Source organism: Cherax quadricarinatus, chromosome 18 (genome assembly GCF_038502225.1).
Source record: "Cherax quadricarinatus isolate ZL_2023a chromosome 18, ASM3850222v1, whole genome shotgun sequence".
Taxonomy (NCBI): Eukaryota; Metazoa; Arthropoda; class Malacostraca; order Decapoda; family Parastacidae; genus Cherax; species Cherax quadricarinatus.
In genome coordinates this window covers 9,580,450-9,605,765 of record NC_091309.1, presented here as the reverse complement: position 1 = coordinate 9,605,765, position 25,316 = coordinate 9,580,450, and the positions used below count along the sequence as shown (strand labels likewise).

Sequence of the window (25,316 nt, the reverse complement as noted above, 5' to 3'; positions counted from 1 at the left end):
GTTAAGATGGTAGACAGGTAAGATGGTAGATAGGTAAGATGGTAGACAGTTAAGATGGTAGACAGGTAATATTGTAAGCAGTTAAGATGGTAGACAGGTAAGATAGTAGACAGGTAAGATGGTAGACAGGTAAGATGGTAGACGGTTAAGATGGTAGACAGGTAAGATGGTAGACAGGTAAGATGGTAGACAGTTAAGATGGTAGACAGGTAATATTGTAAGCAGTTAAGATGGTAGACAGGTAAGATAGTAGACAGGTAAGATAGTAGACAGGTAAGATGGTAGACAGGTAAGATAGTAGACAGGTAAGATAGTAGACAGGTAAGATGGTAGACAGGTAAGATAGTAGACAGGTAAGATGGTAGACGGTTAAGATGGTAGACAGGTAAGATGGTAGACAGGTAAGATGGTAGACAGGTAAGATAGTAGACAGGTAAGATGGTAGACAGGTAAGATTGTAGACGGTTAAGATGGTAGACAGGTAAGATGGTAGACAGGTAAGATGGTAGACGGTTAAGATGGTAGACAGGTAAGATGGTAGACAGGTAAGATAGTAGACGGTTAAGATGGTAGACAGGTAAGATGGTAGACAGGTAAGATGGTAGACGGTTAAGATGGTAGACAGGTAAGATGGTAGACAGGTAAGATGGTAGACGGTTAAGATGGTAGACAGGTAAGATGGTAGACAGGTAAGATAGTAGACGGTTAAGATGGTAGACAGGTAAGATGGTAGACAGGTAAGGTGGTAGACGGTTAAGATGGTAGACACGTAAGATGCTAGACAGGTAAGATGGTAGGCAGGTAAGATGGTAGACGGTTAAGATGGTAGACAGGTAAGACGGTAGACAGGTAAGATGGTAGACAGGTAAGGTGGTATACAGGTGAGATGGTAGACAGGTAAGATGGTAGACGGTTAAGATGGTAGACAGGTGAGATGGTAGACAGGTAAGATGGTAGACGGTTAAGATGGTAGACAGGTGAGATGGTAGAAAGGTAAGATGGTAGACGGTTAAGATGGTAGACAGGTAAGATGGTAGATAGGTAAGATGGTAGACAGTTAAGATGGTAGACAGGTAATATTGTAAGCAGTTAAGATGGTAGACAGGTAAGATAGTAGACAGGTAAGATGGTAGACAGGTAAGATGGTAGACGGTTAAGATGGTAGACAGGTAAGATGGTAGACGGTTATGATGATAGACATGTAAGATTGTATACGGTTAAGATGGTAGACAAGTAAGATGGTAGAGGTAAGGTAATAGACAGGTAAGATGGTAGACGGTTAAGATGATAGACATGTAAGATAGTATACGGTTAAGATGTAGACAAGTAAGATGGTAGAGGTATGGTAGTAGACAGGTAAGATGGTAGACAGGTAAGATGGTATACAGGTGAGATGGTAGACAGGTAAGATGGTAGACAGGTAAGATGGTAGACGGTTAAGATGGTAGACAGGTAAGATGGTAGACAGGTAAGATGGTAGACGGTTAAGAGGGTAGACAGGTAAGATGGTAGACAGGTAAGATGGTAGGCAGGTAAGATGGTAGACGGTTAAGATGGTAGGCAGGTAAGACGGTAGACAGGTAAGATGGTAGACGGTTAAGATGATAGACAGGTAATATTGTAAGCAGTTAAGATGGTAGACAGGTAAGATGGTAGACGGTTAAGATGGTAGACAGGTAAGATGGTAGACAGGTAAGATGGTAGACGGTTAAGATGGTAGACAGGTAAGATGGTAGACAGATAAGATGGTAGACGGTTAAGATGGTAGACGGTTAAGATGGTAGACAGGTAAGATGGTAGACAGGTATGATGGTAGACGGTTAAGATGGTAGACAGGTAAGATGGTAGACATGTAAGATGGTAGACTGGTAAGATGGTAGACGGTTAAGATGGTAGACAGGTAAGATGGTAGACAGGTAAGATGGTAGACGGTTAAGATGGTAGACAGGTAAGATGGTATACAGGTAAGATGGTAGACAGGTAAGATGGTAGACGGTTAAGATTGTAGACAGGTAAGATGGTAGACGGTTATGATGATAGACATGTAAGATAGTATACGGTTAAGATGGTAGACAAGTAAGATGGTAGAGGTAAGGTAATAGACAGGTAAGATGGTAGACGGTTAAGATGATAGACATGTAAGATAGTATACGGTTAAGATGTAGACAAGTAAGATGGTAGAGGTAAGGTAGTAGACAGGTAAGATGGTAGACAGGTAAGATGGTATACAGGTGAGATGGTAGACAGGTAAGATGCTAGACGGTTAAGATGGTAGACAGGTGAGATGGTAGACAGGTAAGATGGTAGACGGTTAAGATGGTAGACAGGTAAGATGGTAGACAGGTAAGATGGTAGACAGGTAAGTTGGTAGACGGTTAAGATGGTAGACAGGTAAGATGGTAGACAGGTAAGATGGTAGACGGTTAAGATGGTAGACAGGTAAGATGGTAGACAGATAAGATGGTAGATAGTTAAGATGGTAGACGGTTAAGATGGTAGACAGGTAAGATGGTAGACAGGTAAGATGGTAGACGGTTAAGATGGTAGACAGGTAAGATGGTAGACAGGTAAGATAGTAGACGGTTAAGATGGTAGACAGGTAAGATGGTAGACAGGTAAGATGGTAGACGGTTAAGATGGTAGACACGTAAGATGCTAGACAGGTAAGATGGTAGGCAGGTAAGATGGTAGACGGTTAAGATGGTAGACAGGTAAGACGGTAGACAGGTAAGATGGTAGACAGGTAAGGTGGTATACAGGTGAGATGGTAGACAGGTAAGATGGTAGACGGTTAAGATGGTAGACAGGTGAGATGGTAGACAGGTAAGATGGTAGACGGTTAAGATGGTAGACAGGTGAGATGGTAGACAGGTAAGATGGTAGACGGTTAAGATGGTAGACAGGTAAGATGGTAGATAGGTAAGATGGTAGACAGTTAAGATGGTAGACATGTAATATTGTAAGCAGTTAAGATGGTAGACAGGTAAGATAGTAGACAGGTAAGATGGTAGACAGGTAAGATGGTAGACGGTTAAGATGGTAGACAGGTAAGATGGTAGACAGGTAAGATGGTAGACAGTTAAGATGGTAGACAGGTAATATTGTAAGCAGTTAAGATGGTAGACAGGTAAGATAGTAGACAGGTAAGATAGTAGACAGGTAAGATGGTAGACAGGTAAGATAATAGACAGGTAAGATAGTAGACAGGTAAGATGGTAGACAGGTAAGATAGTAGACAGGTAAGATGGTAGACGGTTAAGATGGTAGACAGGTAAGATGGTAGACAGGTAAGATGGTAGACAGGTAAGATAGTAGACAGGTAAGATGGTAGACAGGTAAGATTGTAGACGGTTAAGATGGTAGACAGGTAAGATGGTAGACAGGTAAGATGGTAGACGGTTAAGATGGTAGACAGGTAAGATGGTAGACAGGTAAGATAGTAGACGGTTAAGATGGTATACAGGTAAGATGGTAGACAGGTAAGATGGTAGACGGTTAAGATGGTAGACAGGTAAGATGGTAGACAGGTAAGATGGTAGACGGTTAAGATGGTAGACAGGTAAGATGGTAGACAGGTAAGATAGTAGACGGTTAAGATGGTAGACAGGTAAGATGGTAGACAGGTAAGATGGTAGACGGTTAAGATGGTAGACACGTAAGATGCTAGACAGGTAAGATGGTAGGCAGGTAAGATGGTAGACGGTTAAGATGGTAGACAGGTAAGACGGTAGACAGGTAAGATGGTAGACAGGTAAGGTGGTATACAGGTGAGATGGTAGACAGGTAAGATGGTAGACGGTGAAGATGGTAGACAGGTGAGATGGTAGACAGGTAAGATGGTAGACGGTTAAGATGGTAGACAGGTGAGATGGTAGACAGGTAAGATGGTAGACGGTTAAGATGGTAGACAGGTAAGATGGTAGATAGGTAAGATGGTAGACAGTTAAGATGGTAGACAGGTAATATTGTAAGCAGTTAAGATGGTAGACAGGTAAGATAGTAGACAGGTAAGATGGTAGACAGGTAAGATGGTAGACGGTTAAGATGGTAGACAGGTAAGATGGTAGACAGGTAAGATGGTAGACAGTTAAGATGGTAGACAGGTAATATTGTAAGCAGTTAAGATGGTAGACAGGTAAGATAGTAGACAGGTAAGATAGTAGACAGGTAAGATGGTAGACAGGTAAGATAGTAGACAGGTAAGATAGTAGACAGGTAAGATGGTAGACAGGTAAGATAGTAGACAGGTAAGATGGTAGACGGTTAAGATGGTAGACAGGTAAGATGGTAGACAGGTAAGATGGTAGACAGGTAAGATAGTAGACAGGTAAGATGGTAGACAGGTAAGATTGTAGACGGTTAAGATGGTAGACAGGTAAGATGGTAGACAGGTAAGATGGTAGACAGGTAAGATGGTAGACGGTTAAGATGGTAGACGGTTAAGATGGTAGACAGGTAAGTTGGTAGACAGGTAAGATGGTAGACAGGTAAGATAGTAGACAGGTAAGATGGTAGACAGTTAAGGTGGAAGACAATTACTTAGGCCTGCAGACAGGTAGCCAGGCAGACAAACTTGTAGATGCATAGGCATGCAGTCAATCATTTAGACAGACAGACAGACAGACAGAGATGATAAGTGGCTGACAGAGAGACAGCCCGATTGGCAGACTGAGGACCAGGCAGAACGCCAGAAAGGAAAGTGGGTAAGGATACAGGGAGACTGAAAGCCAGATAGGGAGGCAGTCAGACAGGAAGGCTGACAGATAGAAAGGCTGACTGACAGCAGAGAGAAAGGCAGACAGAGATTACCGCCTGGCAGGCGGGTAGGTGATACACAAGCAGGCAGGCAAGCAAGTAGAGAAGTTATCAGTGAGACAAGTGAACTAGCAGGTAGGTTAGAAGGTAAGCAGGCACTCTCTAAGGGGGCCACCAATGGTAAACAAAAGCATTATTTACCCGACCTTAATTGCATGGTTCGGCGGGCGGTAGATGGCAAAGGAAGGGAGGGAGGGAAGGTAACATTGTGAGGTGGGGAGGGAGGGAGGGAAGGTAACATTGTGAGGTGGGGAGGGAGGGAGGGAGGGAAGGTAACATTGTGAGGTGGGGAGGGAAGGTAACATTGTGAGGTGGGGAGGGAGGGAAGGCAACATTGTGAGGTGGGGAGGGAGGGAGGGAAGGTAACATTGTGAGGTGGTGAGGGAGGGTGTGAACATTTGTGTGGACTGCCTCCAAGTGAGTCGCCTACCCTGGCAAACTCTGTTGACACCGAGCTCTGAGGTGGGTACCTCAGCCTCACAAGTGGCTTATAGGACAGATTTTCACAAATGATTGATGTTGCAAGAAACTCGCCTGCATGCACGTATAAAGGACTAACTTACTTGGTGTTGCAGCATATATCCTGATCTTCAACTTCCCTAAGCTTAGCCTTAGCCCCTTTGGACTTCCCCTCAGAAACCACGTGCAACCGGGAGCCTTAATTCCTGCAATATTCAATCGTTATTAGTGACCTGCCTGCACCTCAGAAATTCCTATATCTCCCCAGACACTGGCCAGAAATCTACGAGATAAAGTGGAGGTCTTGTCTTACTGTATGGGCCTGACGGAGGTCATCTACGGTACATCGAGGTGCCTCTACCAGATTTCCCTAGGTCTCAAATGTGAAGACACGTGGGGGGCGCCGTCTGCTGATCACGGCACGTTTTGCCCAGTTGGTGTCTGTCTTAAGAAGAACGAGCTGGTCTCTCTTCCAGACCCTCGTCTCTTCGTTCAGACTAGGGCTGCCAGTTCTCCCTAGCTAACTTATCCTAGTGTTTGCCTACATTATCGGCCTATTACTACCTATGTTAAGGTCTTAGGTCTACATTATTATTATCTACAGTTGCCTTAGTAAACCTAATATTAATATACTAACAGTAAAACTACCTACTCCTTCCCTGAAGGGTAAATCTATAAATTAAATAAATGCCTACCATCAATCCACTCGGGGAGAGAAATGTGTTTGTTTGGGAGGGTTTAAGGGCCACCCAGCTCAGCCGTTCCATTACGGCTTTGCTGGGATCCCTTGGTACGCCGTTTCTGTCCTGTGGAACTTTAGGGACCAAATAAATTTCCACATCCTCCCACCGGTGAAGGTAGGCGCTAAGTCTAAATCAAGTTCACCTTCCGCGAGCCCCCACGGTGGACCCTGGACACGAGTGCCGTCTGGCCCCTCTCGTCGAGCAGACTCTGGTCTAACTTCAACCATCCAGTTTCCCCTGCGTGGACCTCTGGGGGTGTAAACTTGTTGGTTCCGGTGGTCTTAGCACCCTTTCCTTTAACTTTAAAGTCTTTCGTATGTCTATCCTTGACTGAGTGGCTCCGTACTTTCCCACCCAGTCGCCCACATGCCCTCGTAGCTTTTCCTCCCACTGATACGAGGTTCCCTGGATTTAATGACAATCTATCTCTCTCTTTACACACCCTGTAGAAGTGTTTTCCCAAGGTGGCCGAGTGTTCGTCACTCCCTACCTGGTTCAGCTTCCCTGGCGGTTCATCATGTATTCTGGTATTCATTATCACTACTCCCCCAGCTATCATGGGGACAGCTTCTCCTCTAGCTGGCGTGGCAGGGAATTCAGGTGGAACTCTGCCGCCTATGATGTATCCTACTGGGGATCTGTATAAACCAATTCCTTAAACGTCCGTTGTGTAGACAGGAAGTCATCTATATGATTGGCTCCCACCAGGATATCTACATTTCTGACTGTGTCAGTGGTAATTCCCTGGTCTGCCAGCTTCACATCAAGGTCTTTCAATCGCTTAGCTGCTGCAGCAAGACCTCTCGCTGTAATTGCCCTGGGTAATGTCTCTACCACCAAGGCTGTAATGTCTCTGTGATGTCCACCTAATTTGACTGTGACATCCACTACATCATAAGATTTGGGTGGGACCTGACTTATAGCCCCTCCCAACATCATACTAACTTTCCTTCTGGCCTTCAACTTTAATTTAGCCACCAACTTCTTTGTTATCAAGGATACTTGCGCTCCTGGGTCAAAGAATAATCTGGTTGTTTCGGACCTGTGCCCCTTCACAACTTTTGCCATGACTGTAGGTAGGGAAGCACCTCCGTGATTCTCACTCGGATTAGAGACTTCACTCCCACTAATCACGCTGGCTACCATTTCAGGCTCGGACTCACTTTCTATCTCTACCTGAGAGATATCCCTACTAGCCTGGGGTTCCCTTAAATTATTGGGACATAGTGTAGTATGGTGCTTACCTTTGCAACAGACTCGACACTCACTGAGCTGGGTGCCACAGTCTCTCGCAAAGTGTTCCCCACAACACTTGAAGCAGAGTCTCAACTCCCTTAGTCTCTGTTGCCTACTGCTCAGTGTTATATACTCCGAGCAACTCGTGCTAGCATGTTCGCCTTCGCAGAACATGCATATTCTGGCATGAGGGCCTCTGAGGTTCTGCTCAGAGGTTCTTACCTTAGACACTTCTTTACCATAGTACACTCCAACGTTAGTCGTACGAGCTTTAGACTGATCTCTCGAGATCTTTGAGTGACTTTCTGGGTTTTTATGTGGCGATGGTGGTGACTCTTCTCTCACACCTATACTCAAATGAGAAACGAGATCTCCCAACCCCTCAGCAATTTGTTTTATCGTGAACCTATTCGTCCGATATTTTAAGTGCAACTCATGCACTGTAGTGCTAGCCAGTTTCCTCTGAATCACCTGGCTAAGGACCCATTCTGAATCATCCTCATCATGCAAATCTCTGAAACTATTTGTCAAGCTCATAATTTCAATAGGGAACTTCTCTAGGCTCTGACGGTCATGTCGGCAAGCCTCTAGATCCAACAACCGATAAAGTATAGCTACCTTTATCTCCTCAGTGTTGCCAAACGTGTCCTTTAATTGGTCTTTGGCATGTTGGTAATTGGTGTCGGTGGTTTGGTAATGCCGGACCAAGTCCAAGTCCCTTGAGCTGTGAACGTAAATATTGTAATTTGACGGCATCTGACAAATCGTCTCTGTCATCTATCTGGGCTTTAAACTGATCCCAGAAAGCAATGTACTCTGTTAAGGTTCTGTCAAACGTTGGTAAATTCAACTGGGGCAATCTGGGCAACACATTAACAGGCGTGCTGTTGTTCGTGTTCCTTGAAACATCTGCTCCCCCTGCTGTACTGGCCTTCAAAGTCTTTATTAACTGCCTGCAGAGTCTCATCTCTGCTTTACACTCTGCCCTTCATTCGTCATAGTCCGTCCGTGCTACTTCGACTGTATATTCAGACTCACCTGTAGTATAGGCCTCTGTCTCATAAAGGATAAATGATCTCTCAAAGGCCTCCAGTCTTTGCTCCAAAGGTTTCAGGCAACTCTCTAGCTCCTCCCAGTCTACATCTTGATCTTGCCTGACCGTACGACACTCCTCACATGCTTTGCTCAGGCGCCCCTTATAGGCTCCCATAGACCGCTTTAATTGACAGAGCTGGGACAGCTGGTACTACATCTTCACCTACCATAGTTACGGTTTAGTTAAGATCACGGTACTAATTTGTACTTCAATTAGCCCACCCCAGAGCACGAACGGTATTAGGTGAGAATGAACGAGTCTCAAGGCTTCTCAACAAGCTTAACAATTCCCTTTATTATATTGACTCTACTCTGAATCAAAAATGTACACTGTTAGCTCTCAAATCCCAATCAAAATGTGCATCGATGTGAAAGCTTAACCTAGCACTTTCCTGTACAATGCCAGCAAATAATTACAGGACTTAACCTAGTCTCAGGTACAATTCACAAATCCCACATCAAAATGAATCAAAGACAATGAAAATCACAATAAAAGGTGCAGTATACAAATTAAAAATCACTTGGTTAACACAAATAAATTCAACAATTCAACTTGTGAAACAGTAAATGAATAATGTGTGTAAACAGCTTGACCTAGCTTACTCAGTCTAGCGTGGATGGTTGGATAAGGTAAATCCTAACCTAACTAGTGTGCTAGCTTAATTTAACCTAGCTTTAGAAATCCCTGTAAATAATAGCTAGGTTAAATCTGTCCTAGCTACTATAACTGTTGTAAATATTGCACAAGCCTAGCCTAATTATGGCTACCTTGCAAATCCACTGTAAGTAATTAAATTCACAAGCTTCTCTAGCCTACCTGGCCTGCCTGTAAATTACTGCAAATAACAACTTCCGTGTATAGTCAGCTTGGCCTAGCCTCTGTGTAACTCTGGGCCTAGGTGTGCTAACTTAACCTAACTCTGTTAAACTGGTTCCTAACTCTGGCCTAGCTATGATAGCTTAACCTAGCTATTCCACATCACGGTTTCGAAGGACCACTTTTTGTGAAAATTTGTGTGGACTGCCTCCAAGTGAGTCGCCTACCCTGGCAAACTCTGTTGACACCGAGCTCTGAGGTGGGTACCTCAGCCTCACAAGTGGCTTATAGGACAGATTTTCACAAATGATTGATGTTGCAAGAAACTCGCCTGCATGCATGTATAAAGGACTAACTTACTTGGTGTTGCAGCATATATCCTGATCTTCAACTTCCCTAAGCTTAGCCTTAGCCCCTTTGGACTTTCCCTCAGAAACCATGTGCAACCGGGAGCCTTAATTCCTGCAATATTCAGTCGTTATTAGTGACCTGCCTGCACCTCAGAAATTCCTATATCCAAGAGGGTATGTATATACCCCCTAGTATAACTATGCAGACACTGACACTAGCTTCCAGACTGCCTTGAGACACTGGTACTTACTGGGCATGCACTGCCAGCTGCAACACAGGCCCACAGATCAAACTCACTCACAATTCTCCCCAGACACTGGCCAGAAATCTACGAGATAAAGTGGAGGTCTTGTCTTACTGTATGGGCCTGACGGAGGTCATCTATGGTACATCGAGGTGCCTCTACCAGATTTCCCTAGGTCTCAAATGTGAAGACACGTGGGGGGCGCCGTCTGCTGATCACGGCACGTCTTGCCCAGTTGGTGTCTGTCTTAAGAAGAACGAGCTGGTCTCTCTTCCAGACCCTCGTCTCTTCGTTCAAACTAGGGCTGCCAGTTCTCACTAGCTAACTTATCCTAGTGTTTGCCTACATTATCGGCCTATTACTACCTATGTTAAGGTCTTAGGTCTACATTATTATTATTTACAGTTGCCTTAGTAAACCTAATATTAATATACTAACAGTAAAACTACCTACTCCTTCCCTGAAGGGTAAATCTATAAATTAAATAAATGCCTATCACCAATCCACTCGGGGAGAGAAATGTGTTTGTTTGGGAGGGTTTAAGGGCCACCCAGCTCAGCCGTTCCATTACGGCTTTGCTGGGATCCCTTGGTACGCCGTTTCTGTCCTGTGGAACTTTAGGGACCAAATAAATTTCCACAGAGGGAGGGAAGGTAACATAGCCAAGTGAGGAAGGCAGGAAAAGCGTGAGGAGGTAAGGCAGAGGACAGTGAAAGAGAACTAAGGCGGACAAGGGAGACTCATTGTGCTGCAGTTTTTCTGGGTATCAGCGTCTAGCAACGTCTGGAAGGGTCGTCAACAGCCCGCACACTCGTCGGGAGAAATCTCTGAAAGATACTTATTATTTTCCTACCTGCTATTCCCAGCACTGGGTGCTATCCTGGGCGGGGCTAGACGTATGGACAAGTCTCCATTTATCTACAGTAAATATCTACATAAGCACAGTCGGCTGCTGTGGGTCGTATCGTGGATTAAGGCTTAAGGACCGCAGCGGTAATAAGCCAGAAGGGGTGGTTTTCTTGGGTTATCCTGGATTATTAACCCCCCCGGTGTTATCCGCGCTCCTCCCCGTCCCGGTCCCTGGGTCACATACCGAACCCCGAGGTGACAAATCGGTGTGGCGGAGGTGTTGGTGTCCCTGTGGGCCAGTGCCTAACACCCCCCTGAAGAAATCTGTATAATGCAGCAACTAGCGCTGCCGCCGCTCGTGGCACCTCTGGGCGAGATGGAAGAGGGAGACAGGGAGGGAGGGGAAAACAGAGAGGGAATTGGGTGGAAGGAAACAAATGAGAGAAACAGAGAAAACAGGAATGAGGGGAGAAACGCAATGGGGTTGAGGCTTAATTGGGTAGCTTTAAAAAGAGATTGGAGTGAAAAGGTCTAGGTTTGATAAGTATTTGAGGTACTGAAGCAAGTTCTTGGGTAGTTTGGGATTGGGTGGTTTTGATAAGGGTTGTATGGGCCAGTAAGTCTGCAGCAGTGTTCCTCCATTTTGTGTCCTTAAGAGCAATAGACTGAACGGAGAGAAGGAAGGAAGAAGAGGGTGGGAGGAGAAGGGCAATAGTAAATTGTAAGGTACACAGGGAAATCGAACTCATGATGGCAAATTCACTCAGCATCTATTTACTGACTGGGCCACCACTAAACAAGACTTTCTGGTTGTGAATCTGGCTGATAACGGTCCTTAGCGAGTGGCTTCAAACTGCATCCCGATCACAGTTTCACAGGAACAAAATATAAAACCGAGTGACACTGCCACCAACAAGTCGCCTGCTTCACTGCTACTGCAGTAGGAACCAACGTTTGAAAACCATCCTAACAGCATATCCTTTCCAACGATAACCTCTTCTCACACGTTAAAAAATATATACTATTAACGCATAGTCACTGCTTCAACAAGCATATGGGCTCACAGCCGCACGACAGCCCTAGAGAGAGAACCAAGCGCTCTACCACGGACAGTTTGTGTGGTCTTGTGTCAAAGACACAACAGTTTAAGCAATGGTACATCTTTGATGATAATCCCACTGATTAAGATCAACATCGGTTGATTTTCTCCCGAATAATAAATTAATACAAACAATTTTACAGAGCTCCCACATGATGCAACAAACACATTCTCAAGAATTCCAAATCACTCACTTATTGTGATCAAATTGAATGTGTGTAAATATGTAAATACATACACACTCGTATGCACACAAACATGCACATAAATACACCAGAAGGAGCTGTTAATTCCCAGTAAGCTGGTGTCAGCGTGGCGGAATAGGGTCATTTGTCATTGTTGTGAGACAGGTCACCAGCACGAGGCTGTGGAGGTCCCTGTGGAGCCGTCACCGTGAAGCATACCAGGCAACGCTCTCTCTCACAAGATGCCCTCGCTGTCGCCAGTGTGATAGACGATGGTACCGCCTCGTTAAACCCGTATCAGTGACACCTTGTCCGTTCGTCAAGAGCAATGATTGATTTTCATTTCGTTTATTCCACTGAGGAGATTAATGTGAAGACATTGTGTCTCTTTAAATCGTTAAATCCATATCAGTGACACCATGTTCGTTCCTCAAGAGCAATGACTGATTTCCATTTCGTTTACTCCGCTGAGGAGATTAATATGAAGCCATTGTGCAAGGCTAGCATAGAGGCTAGCCTTTGTTAAAGGCTAGCCTTTGTTCAAGTCTAGCCTTTGTTCAATGCTAGCCTTTGTACAAGTCAAACCTTTATACAAGGCTAGCTTTGTTAGGTAAAAGGACACAAGTGCAACTAATGTGACATTTTATTGTGGCAATGTTTCGCTCTCCAGGAGCTTTGTCAAGCCATTACCAACAATAAAATGTCACATTAGTTATGCTTGTGTCCTTTTACCTAACACATTGTCGGTAATTCTACCAACATTACAAGACTAGCCTTGTGCACTGGCTTTGTATGACTTGCTTACCCCGGGCTCCATAGGCTGTGACCTACAACAGCCGACAAACACTCCGGGTACCTATTTACTGCTAGATGAACAGTGAAAGGAAAATTGCCCATACATCGTGCCCTGCACGGGAGTCGAACCCGGGTCCTTTGGGTTGTAAGCCGAACGCTTTATCTCTGAGCTGCTGTAACGGTAAGAAGCTTTCTAAAGGAGTGAAGTATATTATTAAAGTTACCTCATCTTTAATGCCTAACTTTGAACTGGTCCCATATCCCCTGATTGACATTCTGTATATCTCACATATACACACTAGCACCTGCTGCTCCCGATTGGCATTCTGTATATCTCACATTTACACATTAGCACTTGTTGCTTGCACATGATTCTAGATGTACACTTCTTTTTGTCATTACAAGTAGTTATATACTTGTCTTTATAAGTAGTTACATGTTATTAGTTATTTGTAGCTACAGGAGCAGAGTGAAGCTTGTAGTGTTCCATCTCAAGTGTTTAATTTATCGCAAAATTATAAGTGGTGATAGCACGTGCTACCCTCAGTGGTGGTAGCAGTTACCTCCACCAGTGTTGGTAGCAGTTACTATCTGTACACTAGTATTGGTAATGCTTTAATCCCTAAAACAAGGATTAATATTTATGCACTGAGAGATACACTTTTCGATGTCCAGATATACACCACTGGGTGTACACACACACACACACACACACAATATATATATATATATATATATATATATATATATATATATATATATATATATATATATATATATATATATATATATATATATATATATATATATATATATATATATTCCTCTCTGTGTCACTTTATGTTAAAACAGTTTTGAGTATGTTATCAGGTATTCCGTCATCGTTGCGATGCCCGGTCCCTTCCACCTAACTTGTAATCTGGTTTAATATCTTCCATTATTAGGGATCTGCAGCTTCCACCGCGAAATCATACGGTATTCACCCTGCGTCTCCGTCGTGCGTCAACCAGCAATTGCATTCTGGGACCTTGCAACGATGTCGTCTCATATCTGATACAACTTGTCTTAAGCAATTTATAACGTCCTAAATCGTAATTTGTGGTGTAAACGTTACAATAGTGACAATACCGAATTGTTTACAGCTGATCCACATAGACGTATAGGCAAGTCTTCCTTCACCTACTGCCCCTGTTCAGCATGCAATAATAGGTACCTAGGAGTTAGTGGGCTGATGCAGGTTGAATTCTAGTGAAGAAGCTGAGGACTTCCATGACAAGTACAGTTATGTACATTTTATGATTAAGACACGTACAACAGTTAGGTACTTTTACTATTGAAACGTTTCGCCTGCACAGTAGGCTTCTTCAGTCACATACAGCGTCAGTAAGGGGGAAGTAGTGAAGTAAAGATGATGTAATCAGTCCATTAACCTTGGAGAAATAGTATTTGAGATGGTCAGTCCATAGATCACCTCAAATATTACATCCAAGGTTGATGGACTGATTAGATCATTTTCATTTGACTATTACACCTGCTGTCTCTGTATTTGACTGAAAAAATCTACTGAGTAGGCGAAACGTTTCAACATTAAAGACATTCAACTGTGGCACATGTATCTTAATCATCAACTTGTCGGTATTTGATAACATTGTCGGCAGGTAAATACATTTACATTAAGCCCATCGTATGCATTTCGGGAATTATTAAATGTTTTAAATGCAGATGTATTCTTATTAACCCTTTTAGGGCTAATTTTCTATTTTTTTTCATACTCTCGCTCAATAAAACAGTCGCCTCAGCCGAAAATTTTTGAATTAATTAATGCAGGGCCTTAAAGTTGTTTTTTTTTATTATTTTAAGAAAATTTAAACAGTAAAGGTCTGCTCTCGTCACTAGGTTCGTTGGTTAATGGGGTTTAAAGCCTATCGGCTACACGAGGGTTATTTAGGCTGCATTAATCCACTCGCCAACAATCCAGAAGACTGTAATCCCCAAATGAGGGATTTAAGTGAACTGTTAGCAGATATTCACTCAGGGTTACATACTTCAAGTGTATGTGTGTACTTACCTATTTGTACCTAACCTGTTTGTGCTTGCAGGGGTCGATTCACAGCTCCTGGCCCCGCCTATTCGCTGGTCGCTACTAGGTTCACTTTTTTCCTGCTGCAGGGGGTGTACTCACCTATTTGTGGTTGCAGGGGTCGAGTCATAGCTCCTGGCCCTGCCTCTTCACTGATTGCTACTGGATCCTCTCTCTGCTCCATGAGCTTTATCAAACCCCGTCTTAAAACTATGTATTGTTCCCGCCTCCACTACGCCACTTTCTAGGCTGTTCCACTGCCTGACAACTCTATGACCGAAGAAATACTTCCTAACATCCCTTAGACTCATCTGAGTCTTCAACTTCCAATTGTGACCCGATGTTTCTGTGTCCCATCTCTGGAACATACTGTCTTTGTCCATCTTGTCTATTCCACGCAATATTTTATATGTCGTTATCATGTCTCTCCGGACTCTCCTGTCCTCCAGTGTCGTCAGGTCAATTTCCCTTAACCTTTCTTCTTTTGGGACTAGACTTGTTGCAAACATTTGCACTTTCTCTGATTTCTTGACGTGCTTGACCAGGTGTGGATTCCAAACTGGTGCTGCATACTCCAGTATGGACCTGACGTAAATGTTGTACAGAGTTTTGAACGATTCCTTACTGAGGTATCGGAACGCTATCCTTAGGTTTGCCAGACGCCCGTACACTGCAGCAGTTATCTGATTGATGTGCGCCTCAGGAAACGTGCTTGGTAGTATACTCACGCCAAGGTCCTTTTTCGTTGAGTGACGTATGTGTGTGTGTGTGTGTGTGTGTGTACTCACCTATTTGTACTCACCTATTTGTGGTTGCAGGGGTCGAGTCATAGCTCCTGGCCCCGCCTCTTCACTGATTGCTACTAGGTCCTCTCTCTCCCTGCTACATGAGCTATATCATACCTCGCCTTAAAACTATGTATGGTTCCCGCCTCCACTACTTCACTTTCTAGACTATTCCACGACTTGACTACTCTATGACTGAAGAAATACTTCCTAACATCCCTTCGATTCATCTGAGTCTTCAACTTCCAATTGTGACCTCTTGTGTCTGTGTCCCATCTCTGGAACATCCTGTCTTTGTCCACCTTGTCTATTCCGCGCAGTATTTTATATGTCGTTATCATGTCTCCCCTGACCCTCCTGTCCTCCAGTGTCGTCAGGCCGATTTCCCTCAACCTTTCTTCGTAGGACAATCCCCGTAGCTCTGGGACTAGTCTTGTTGCAAACCTTTGCACTTTCTCTAATTTCTTGACGTGCTTGACTAGGTGTGGATTCCAAACTGGTGCTGCATACTCCAGTATGGGCCTGACGTAAATGGTATACAGGGTCTTGAACGACTCCTTACTGAGGTATCGGAACGCTATCCGTAGGTTTGCCAGGCGCCCGTATGCTGCAGCAGTTATCTGATTTATGTGCGCCTCAGGAGATATGCTCGGTGTTATACTCACCCCCAGATCTTTTTCCTTGAGTGAGGTTTGCAGTCTTTGGCCATCTAAACTATATTGTGTCTGCGGTCTTCTTTGCCCTTCCCCAATCTTCATGACTTTGCATTTGGCAGGGTTAAACTCAAGGAGCCAGTTGCTGGACCAGGCTTGCAGCCTGTCCAGGTCTCTTTGTAGTCCTGCCTGATCCTCATCCGATTTGATTCTTCTCATTAACTTCACATCATCTGCAAACAAGGACACTTCTGAGTCTATCCCTTCCGTTATGTCGTTCACATATACCAAGAACAGCACAGGTCCTAGGACTGACCCCTGTGGAACCCCGCTTGTCACAAGCGCCCACTCTGACACCTCGTCACGTACCATGACTCGTTGTTGCCTCCCTGTCAGGTATTCTCTGATCCATTGCAGTGCCTTTCCTGTTATGTGTGCCTGATCTTCTAGCTTTTTCAGTAGCCTCTTGTGAGGAACTGTGTCGAAGGCCTTTTTGCAGTCCAAAAAAATGCAGTCGATCCACCCCTCTCTCTCTTGTCTTACTTCTGTCACCTTGTCATAAAACTCTAGTAGGTTTGTGACACAGGATTTTTCTTCCCTGAAACCATGCTGGTTGTCAATTATACACTTGTTTCTTTCCAGGTGCTCCACCACTCTCCTCCTGATGATCTTCTCCATGACCTTGCATACTATACACGTTAGTGATACAGGTCTGTAGTTTAGTGCCTCATGTCTGTCTCCCTTTTTAAAAATTGGGACTACATTTGCCATCTTCCATACCTCAGGGAGTTGCCCAGTTTCAAATGATGTGTTGAAGATCTTTGTTAATGTGTGTGTGTGTATGTGTATGTGTGTGTGTGTATGTGTGTGTGTGTGTGTGTGTGTGTGTGTGTGTGTGTGTGTGTGTGTATGTGTGTGTGTGTGTGTGTGTGTGTGTGTGTGTGTGTGTGTGTATGTGTGTACTCACCTAGTTGTACTCACCTAGTTGAGGTTGCAGTGGCCGAATCCAAGCTCCTGGCCCCGCCTCTTCACTGGTCGCTACTAGGTCACTCTCCCTGAACCGTGAGCTTTATCATACCTCTGCTTAAGGCTATGTATGGATCCTGCCTCCACTACATCTCTTCCCAAACTATTCCACTTCCTGACTACTCTGTGGCTGAAGAATTACTTTCTAACATCCCTGTGATTCATCTGTGTCTTCAACTTCCAACTGTGTCCCCTTGTTGCTGTGTCCCATCTCTGGAACATCCTGTCTTTGTCCACTTTGTCAATTCCTCTCAGTATTTTGTATGTCGTTATCATGTCCCCCCTATCTCTCATGTTCTCCAGTGTCGTCAGATTGATTTCCCTTAACCTCTCCTCGTAGGACATACCTCTTAGCTCTGGGACTAGTCTTATTACAAACCTTTGCACTTTCTCTAGTTTCTTTGTGATGAATGGTTTGAAAAACCGACATGTTGAAGATTGAGACACTTATGCAGCATATGGGAATCTTTATTCAGGAAACGTTTCCTGAATAAAGATTCCCATATGCTGCATAAGTGTCTCAATCTTCATCTAGTTTCTTTACGTGCTTGGCTAGGTGTGAGTTCCAAACTGGTGCCGCATACTCCAATATGGGCCTAACGTACACGGTGTACAGGGTCCTGAACGATTCCTTATTAAGATGTCGGAATGCTGTTCTGAGGTTTGCTAGGCGCCCATATGCTGCAGCAGTTATCAAGATCTTTTTTCTTGAGTGAGGTTTGTAGTCTCTGGCCCCCTAGACTGTAATCCGTCTGCGGGCTTCTTTGCCCTTCCCCAATCTTCATGACTTTGCACTTGGTGGGGTTGAACTCCAGGAGTCAATTGCTGGACCAGGTCTGCAGCCTGTCCAAATCCCATTATAGTTCTGCCTGGTCTTCGATCGAATGAATTCTTCTCATCAACTTCACGTCATCTGCAAACAGGGACACCTCGGAGTCTATTCCTTCCGTCATGTCGTTCACAAATACCAGAAACAGCAGTGGTCCTAGGACTAACCCCTGTGGGACCCCGCTGGTCACAGGTGCCCACTCTGACACCTCGCCACGTACCATGACTCGCTGCTGTCTTCCTGACAAGTATTCCCTGATTCATTGTAGTGCCTTCCATGTTATCGCTGCTTGGTCCTCCAGTTTTTGCACTAATCTCTTGTGTGGAACTGTGTCAAACGCCTTCTTGCAGTCCAAGAAAATGCAATCCACCCACCCCTCTCTCTCTTGTCTTACTGCTGTCACCATGTCGTAGAACTCCAGTAGGTTTGTGACACAGGATTTTCCGTCCCTGAAACCATGTTGGCTGCTGTTGATGAGATCATTCCTTTCTAGGTGTTCCACCACTCTTCTCCTGATAATCTTCTCCATGACTTTGCATACTATACATGTCAGTGACACTGGTCTGTAGTTTAGTGCTTCATGTCTGTCTCCTTTTTTAAAGATTGGGACTACATTTGCTGTCTTCCATGGCTCAGGCAATCTCCCTGTTTCGATAGATGCATTGAATATTGTTGTTAGGGGTACACATAGCACCTCTGCTCCCTCTCTCAGGACCCATGGAGAGATGTTATCCGGCCCCATTACCTTTGAAGTATCTAGCTCACTCAGAAGCCTCTTCACTTCTTCCTCGGTTGTGTGTACTGTGTCCAGCACTTGGTGGTGTACCCCACCTTTCCGTCTTTCTGGAGCCCCTTATGTCTCCTCTGTGAACACTTCTTTGAATCTCTTGTTGAGTTCCTCACATACTTCACGGTCATTTCTTGTTGCCTCTCCTTCCTTCCTTAGCCTGATTACCTGGTCCTTGACTCTTGCTTTCCTCCTGATGTGGCTGTATAACAGTTTCGGGTCAGATTTGGCTTTCGCTGCTATGTCGTTTTCATATTGTCGTTGGGCCTCCCTTATCTGTGCATATTCATTTCTGGCTCTACGACTGCTCTCCTTATTCTCCTGGATCCTTTGCCTTCTATATTTCTTCCATTCCCTAGCACACTTGGTTTTTGCCTCCCTGCACCTTTGGCTGAACCATGGGCTCATCCTGGCTTTTTCATTATTCCTGTTACCCTTGGGTACAAACCTCTCCTCAGCCTCCTTGCACATGGTTGTGTGTGTGTATATGTGTGTGTGTGTGTATGTGTATGTGTGTGTGTGTGTGTGTGTGTGTGTGTGTGTGTGTGTATGTGTATGTGTGTGTGTGTGTGTGTGTGTGTGTGTGTGTGTGTGTGTGTGTGTGTGTGTGTGTGTGTGTGTTTTACTTGCTCTTAGGAAAAAACTTGGCGATATTAGAAAAGTTTGAGAAATGGATCGCCTTCATCCAAGGAAGTGGAAAAAAAAATCTGAAATTAAACGCTACTTCCTATTGCTTGACCCTCGGAGTGGGAACTCCCTCTCCCCTGCCTTGTATCAAACCTGATTTATCTTCCATTCCCAAAGCAGTGTATGGCGGGTTTAGCGCTTCCCCATGAAAATAATAATAAATATAATTGTTCACTCATTATAATTAAAAATTTCAGTACTACTATTGCTAATAATAATAATAATAATAATAATAATAATAATAATAATAATAATAATAATAATAATAATAATAATTATCATTATAATTTTTTCTCTTCTTGCTTCCTGTCCTCAAATACACTCACATACATTTATTTCTGAAGGATATGACATGCTCCTAATGGCCCTTACGGTCTTACCACTTTTCGTGGGCATCTGAGCGATTTGAACAACGTGCAAAATGAAACGCTAGTTATCTCTGAGTTAGTTACTCTATCAATAAAATTTCGTACAGTTAAATGTATTTATGAGATATAAAGGGAGAGTCAGGTAAAAGTAACGTCTGGCAGAGGGGGACTACAGTGCCGTTCTTTAATTCGTTGGAAACACTACGTTCCTTGTTTGTGGTGTGTGGGCGGTCTTTCTGGCTGCGTCTGTGTGGATGTTGGTGGTCTTACTCACCTATTTGTGGCTGCAGGGGTCGTGTCACAGCTCCTGCCCCTGCCTCCCCGCTGATCGTTACTAAGTTCACTCTCTCTCACGGCTCCAAGAGTCTTGTCATACCTCTTCTTAAAGCTATATGTGGATTCTACCTCCTTTACGTCACTCTCCAGATTGTTTCACTTCCTGACAACTCTATGACTGAAGAAATACTATTTAACATCCCTATGACTCTTCTGAGTTTTCAGTTTCCAGTTGAGCCCTCTTGTTCCTGTATCCCATCTGTGTGTGTGTGTACCTTGCTATCTAAATGTACGTTGTCTGTCTGTAGGTTGGTGTCTGTGTGTACATTGGCGTCAGTGTAGTTTAGTATCCTTTTCGGTACATTGGTATTCGTGTGTAAGTTTGTGTGTATGTGTGTGTGTGTGTGTGTGTGTGTGTGTGTAGGTTGGCCAGTGTCCCGTACACACACACACACACTTGGGGTTCGCCTACTTTAATTAGATCTGTCAGTTATGCTATTCACTGATGGTGTTTTTCTACACTTGATGATCTCGATTATTACAGCTGCAGTTATAACCAGAGTGACGTGGTGTTTGTTGTGTGTGTGTGTGTGTGTGTGTGTGTGTGTGTGTGTGTGTGTGTGTGTGTGTGTGTGTGTGTGTGTGTGTGTGTGTGTGTGTGTGTGTGTGTGTGTGTGTGCGTGTGTGTGTGTGTACTCACCTAGTTGTGTTTTTTTAGAGGTCGATTTATAACACCTGGTCTTCTTACCGACCTGTTTTACTGATTCCTAGCCTACATGTCTTAGTCATACCTACTGCTGAAACTGTGTTAAGTATTTACCACCAAAGTCCTTCATCTGTCTATTCATCCAATTAGCCGTGGCTCTTTCATCTCAGGAATCGTGTCCCTATCACCTCTACCTACTCCTATGACTATTTTATGTCATTACCTCTCTCTTAGTGTTGCTAGAAGGAGTCCTTCCCCTCAGATCCGGTACCAATCTTGTTGTGAACCTTTTTATGATTGGATTGTTTAGTTTGCATGCTTGACCAGGTTCGGGTTACATGCTGTTACCGTGTACCACATGATGGGCCTAACCTACCTTCTGTATGTACTAAATATATCTGTTTGGGGTCCTGAAATCAGTAGGTAGAGATAGTTTTGCATATGCTCCTGAAGTTATACCATTGTTCTGGTGATATGCTCGGTGCCATGCTTACTCTCGGAGCCTCGTCTTGCAGGTTGTCTCAGTATAAATACACCGAGAGATGTACGTATATTGGTGGATATACGCTGAGAGCTATTGAACTGTCAGTGCATTTGCGCTGAGAGATGCGCGTTTCTTGTTGTATATACCCTAAGAAATACACATACCTCGGTGCATATACCCTGAGGTATATACAACTCGGTGTATATACGCTGAGAAATATACATTTTATACTGATTGGATGATAACCTAATTGGAGTTAGCTGAAACAAGAGATACAGGTTATATACACCGAGAGGTATATGTCTTTCAATGTATATCTACTGAGAGGTGTTTATATATATATATGGCTGAGTGGAAAAAGTATTGTGTATTTTGATACAGAGTGTACAGGTTCGAATCTTGCTGTGGACTAAGAGATAATATTGGTTAAAAGTTTGCCAATGTATATCTGTATACACGTTCCAGGTATAAATATATATGTATATTCACTTTGAGGTGTATATATTTCAGTGTATATACACTTCTAGGATTATATCTCTCTGTTTACCACAAATAGAAGTGTATATGCTCAAAGTATTACATACATACATACATACGTATATATATATATATATATATATATATATATATATATATATATATATATATATATATATATATATACATATATACATATATATATATATATATATATATATATATATATATATATATATATATATATATATATATATATATATATATATATATATATATATATATATATATATATATATGATAGTTCCTTGATAATGTGAGTAGTCACGAAAGCGCTTGGAATTTCTCTATTCTTTCAGAGTGGTTGTTTTGCATATATATATATATATATATATATATATATATATATATATATATATATATATATATATATATAATTGTCTATATACTCTTAGGGTGTAGATTTTCAGCGTTCTTAATGATAGTGTAGAGGTGACTTACAACCTTAATGACCCCCGTGTACTCAGTGGGTCTTCATTGTAAGAGACCAACTTTGACGAGGGGGAAAATTCGATTACGCCATTTACGAAGCCCTCCTCTTGTTATAGTCTGGAAATACATAATTGATTGCCTTTACACCGATAGTTAGGAAAGTTTTACGGAACGAGTGAGGGGGAGTTGATGTGTGTATGCACGGCTCAGGGTGTAAATATGTGTGTATAGGGTGAGGCACTCCATATAGACTGGTACCTCGATGCTGGTGAAGGGTTCTCGAGGCGAGATGTCGACCCTGCCTACCCTTTACTTGGGGCAGACTTGAAGGCTTCTCGTTCTCCAAGATTTGTAATACCTCCTACGGGCTTAATGCGTCTTGTTTATAATAATAATAATAATAATAATAATAATAATAATAATAATAATAATAATAATAATAATAATAATAATAATAATAATAATTATAATAGGGTAGATTCGTATATTTTTAAAGATGGCTTGCTGTTTATGTATTTTCACGTCCACTTGAATCCTTGGGTTTGTGGAACCGAGGAATCAGAGCGTCCTCGGAGTGCTGGATTCCTTAAGTTTAATTAGCTGAGGAATTAGATCGTCCTCCAAAGGGTTGGAATCTTTAAATTTAAGGAGCTGAGGAATGATATCGTCACCAAACCTTTGACTGTAATATGTTTGCATACATGCTTGTTCACATTTGGTAATGCTGAGAGGATGAATAATGGTATTTATAATAGCTAATTAAGTGGTAATAGCTAACGAGGTGGGGATAGCTAAAGAGGTGGGGATAGCTAAAGAGGTAGGGATAGGTAACGAGGTGGGGATAGCTAAAGAGGTGGGGATAGCTAAAGAGGTGAGGATAGCTAAAGAGGTGGGGATAAGTAATGAGGTGGGGATAGCTAAAGAGGTGGGGATAGCTAACGAGGTGGGGATAGCTAATGAAATGAGGTTAAGGAAATATAATTTGCTTAACATCCTTTGCTTCTGATATTACCTCTAAGTGGCGACTTCGCCTGCTGGTGCGACGAGGTGAAGACAGCTCCTGACGGCAGTTGCCTTCGGCAGCTGTCAAGGCTACTCTCCTAAGTGCGGATTTTTGGTGAGCTGTCAGGCTACAGTATTGTGACTTTATTTTTCAACAACATTAATAATGTTGGTCATCTGATCTTGATACAAAGTTGGTGACACCACAAAGGGCGTCTTGCATACACCATCAGAACAACATTAATAATGTTGGTCATCTGATCTTGATACAAAGTTGGTGACACCACAAAGGGCGTCTTGCATACACCATCAGATCAGTTGTCCATCACTCCTACCAGTGAGATGAGACTCGCCTCATTAATCAAAGCCTTGTGTTCTTGCAGGTGAGGCGAGGTGATGCACGTGGCTGATATATCGAAGATAAGGTAAAAAAAATAATTTAGGGCATAGCACATTCCTGCCATTAATTCCCTCCTCACCTTCGCACATTCCTCATGGAACAGGGAGAGAGAGTGGACCTAGTAGCGACCAGCGAAGAGGTGGGCCCAGGTGCTGTGAATCAACCCCTGCAACTTCAAATAGGTGAGTACATCCCTACCTGCAGTGTTGTATAACCCATTCGGATTTATCGCTATACTTGATTATTTTGGTGATTGTTATTAGATCTGTGACTTGATAAAGCCCATTGTGACCTGGTGGCAGCTGCCCCTCTGCCCACACCTGGAGACCTGGTGGTGGCTGCCCCTCTGCCCACACCTGGAGACCTGGTGGTGGCTGCCCCTCTGCCCACACCTGGAGACCTGGTGGTGGCTGCCCCTCTGCCCACACCTGGAGACCTGGTGGTGGCTGCTCCTCTGCCCACACCTGGAGACCTGGTGGTGGCTGCTCCTTTGCCAACACCTAAAGACCTGGTGGTGGCTGCTCCTCTGTCCACACCTGGAGACCTGGATACTTGGAGAGGGTTCGGGGGCCAACTCCCCCGTGGCCCGGTCTGAGATCAGGCCTCGTGAGCGAAACATTGTCAAGAAAGGATCGCATTATACTGCATCTAGCTCTTTCCATTCTGTCGGTATTTTATACTAATTCATTTCACTGAGTAAACAGTAAACAGGCAAAACAAACACTTTTATATCTTCCTGCAGTATTCAATATGTGAATAAATGGCTTAAAAAACCCGACAGGTTGATAAATGAGTTCGAGGTAATCAGTCCCTCAGGCTGGAGTCGATGTGCTCAGTCCATCAATTTTGACAAGACTGATGGATTGAACACATCGACTCCAGGCTGAGGGATTGATTACCTCAAACTCCTCATCTATCACCTTTTTCTGCATTGGACTGAAGACGCCACTGCGTGCCGAAACGTTTCCAGAATTAAGATCACCAAATATTGCACAAGTGTCTCATATATCAGCATGCAAAATGTAGTGTACACGCGGTAAAATATTGTTAAGAACAAAAGAAAGCCACGTGCGTCTCGGGCAGAATAATCCTAATATTTACAGACTTCTTACGGACTAGACATAGGCTACTGAGTAGGAGTTTTCTTTTTTTTAAATTACAAAAAGTGAGGTAGTTAAGTGAACAACAGTACAATTTTAAATATACATTAATGCAAAAAAAAAAGAGCTAAATGAAAATATCACAGTTGTGAATATGCGTTAGTACAAAAAAAAGAAACGTAGCTAAATAGAAATCGTACAATTTTAAGTATGCATTAATACTTCATGTTATATCTAGTTTCTGCCTGAAAGGAGGTCGGTTTATCTTGCAGATATCTAAATATAAGCTACCTTGGCTCACAAATTTTGTCATCATGGAGTTCCGCGAAGGAAATCTAAAATTAATTGCTTGGGGGAAGCGACGTCTATCTGTGAGTCGAGGAGAGTCTCTCCAGCTGGAGTTAGACAATAAACCGAGGTCGTTTTATTATTTTCGCAACCAGCATATCATGTGGGTTATTGCCTATTGACTAAGT

At 43.3% G+C, this 25,316-nt stretch overlaps 1 long non-coding RNA gene across 1 annotated transcript in view; it reads left to right on the top strand.

The window, feature by feature from the left end:
• LOC128689257 (uncharacterized) overlaps positions 1 to 24,443 on the top strand; it is a 39,059-nt gene extending 14,616 nt beyond the window's left edge. Inside the window, exons 2-3 of the long non-coding RNA XR_011392165.1 lie at positions 23,844 to 23,922; positions 24,043 to 24,443. This is a non-coding gene — a long non-coding RNA (uncharacterized lncRNA). The remainder of the gene's footprint in view (positions 1 to 23,843; positions 23,923 to 24,042) is intronic.
• Positions 24,444 to 25,316: the final 873 nt, after the last annotated feature.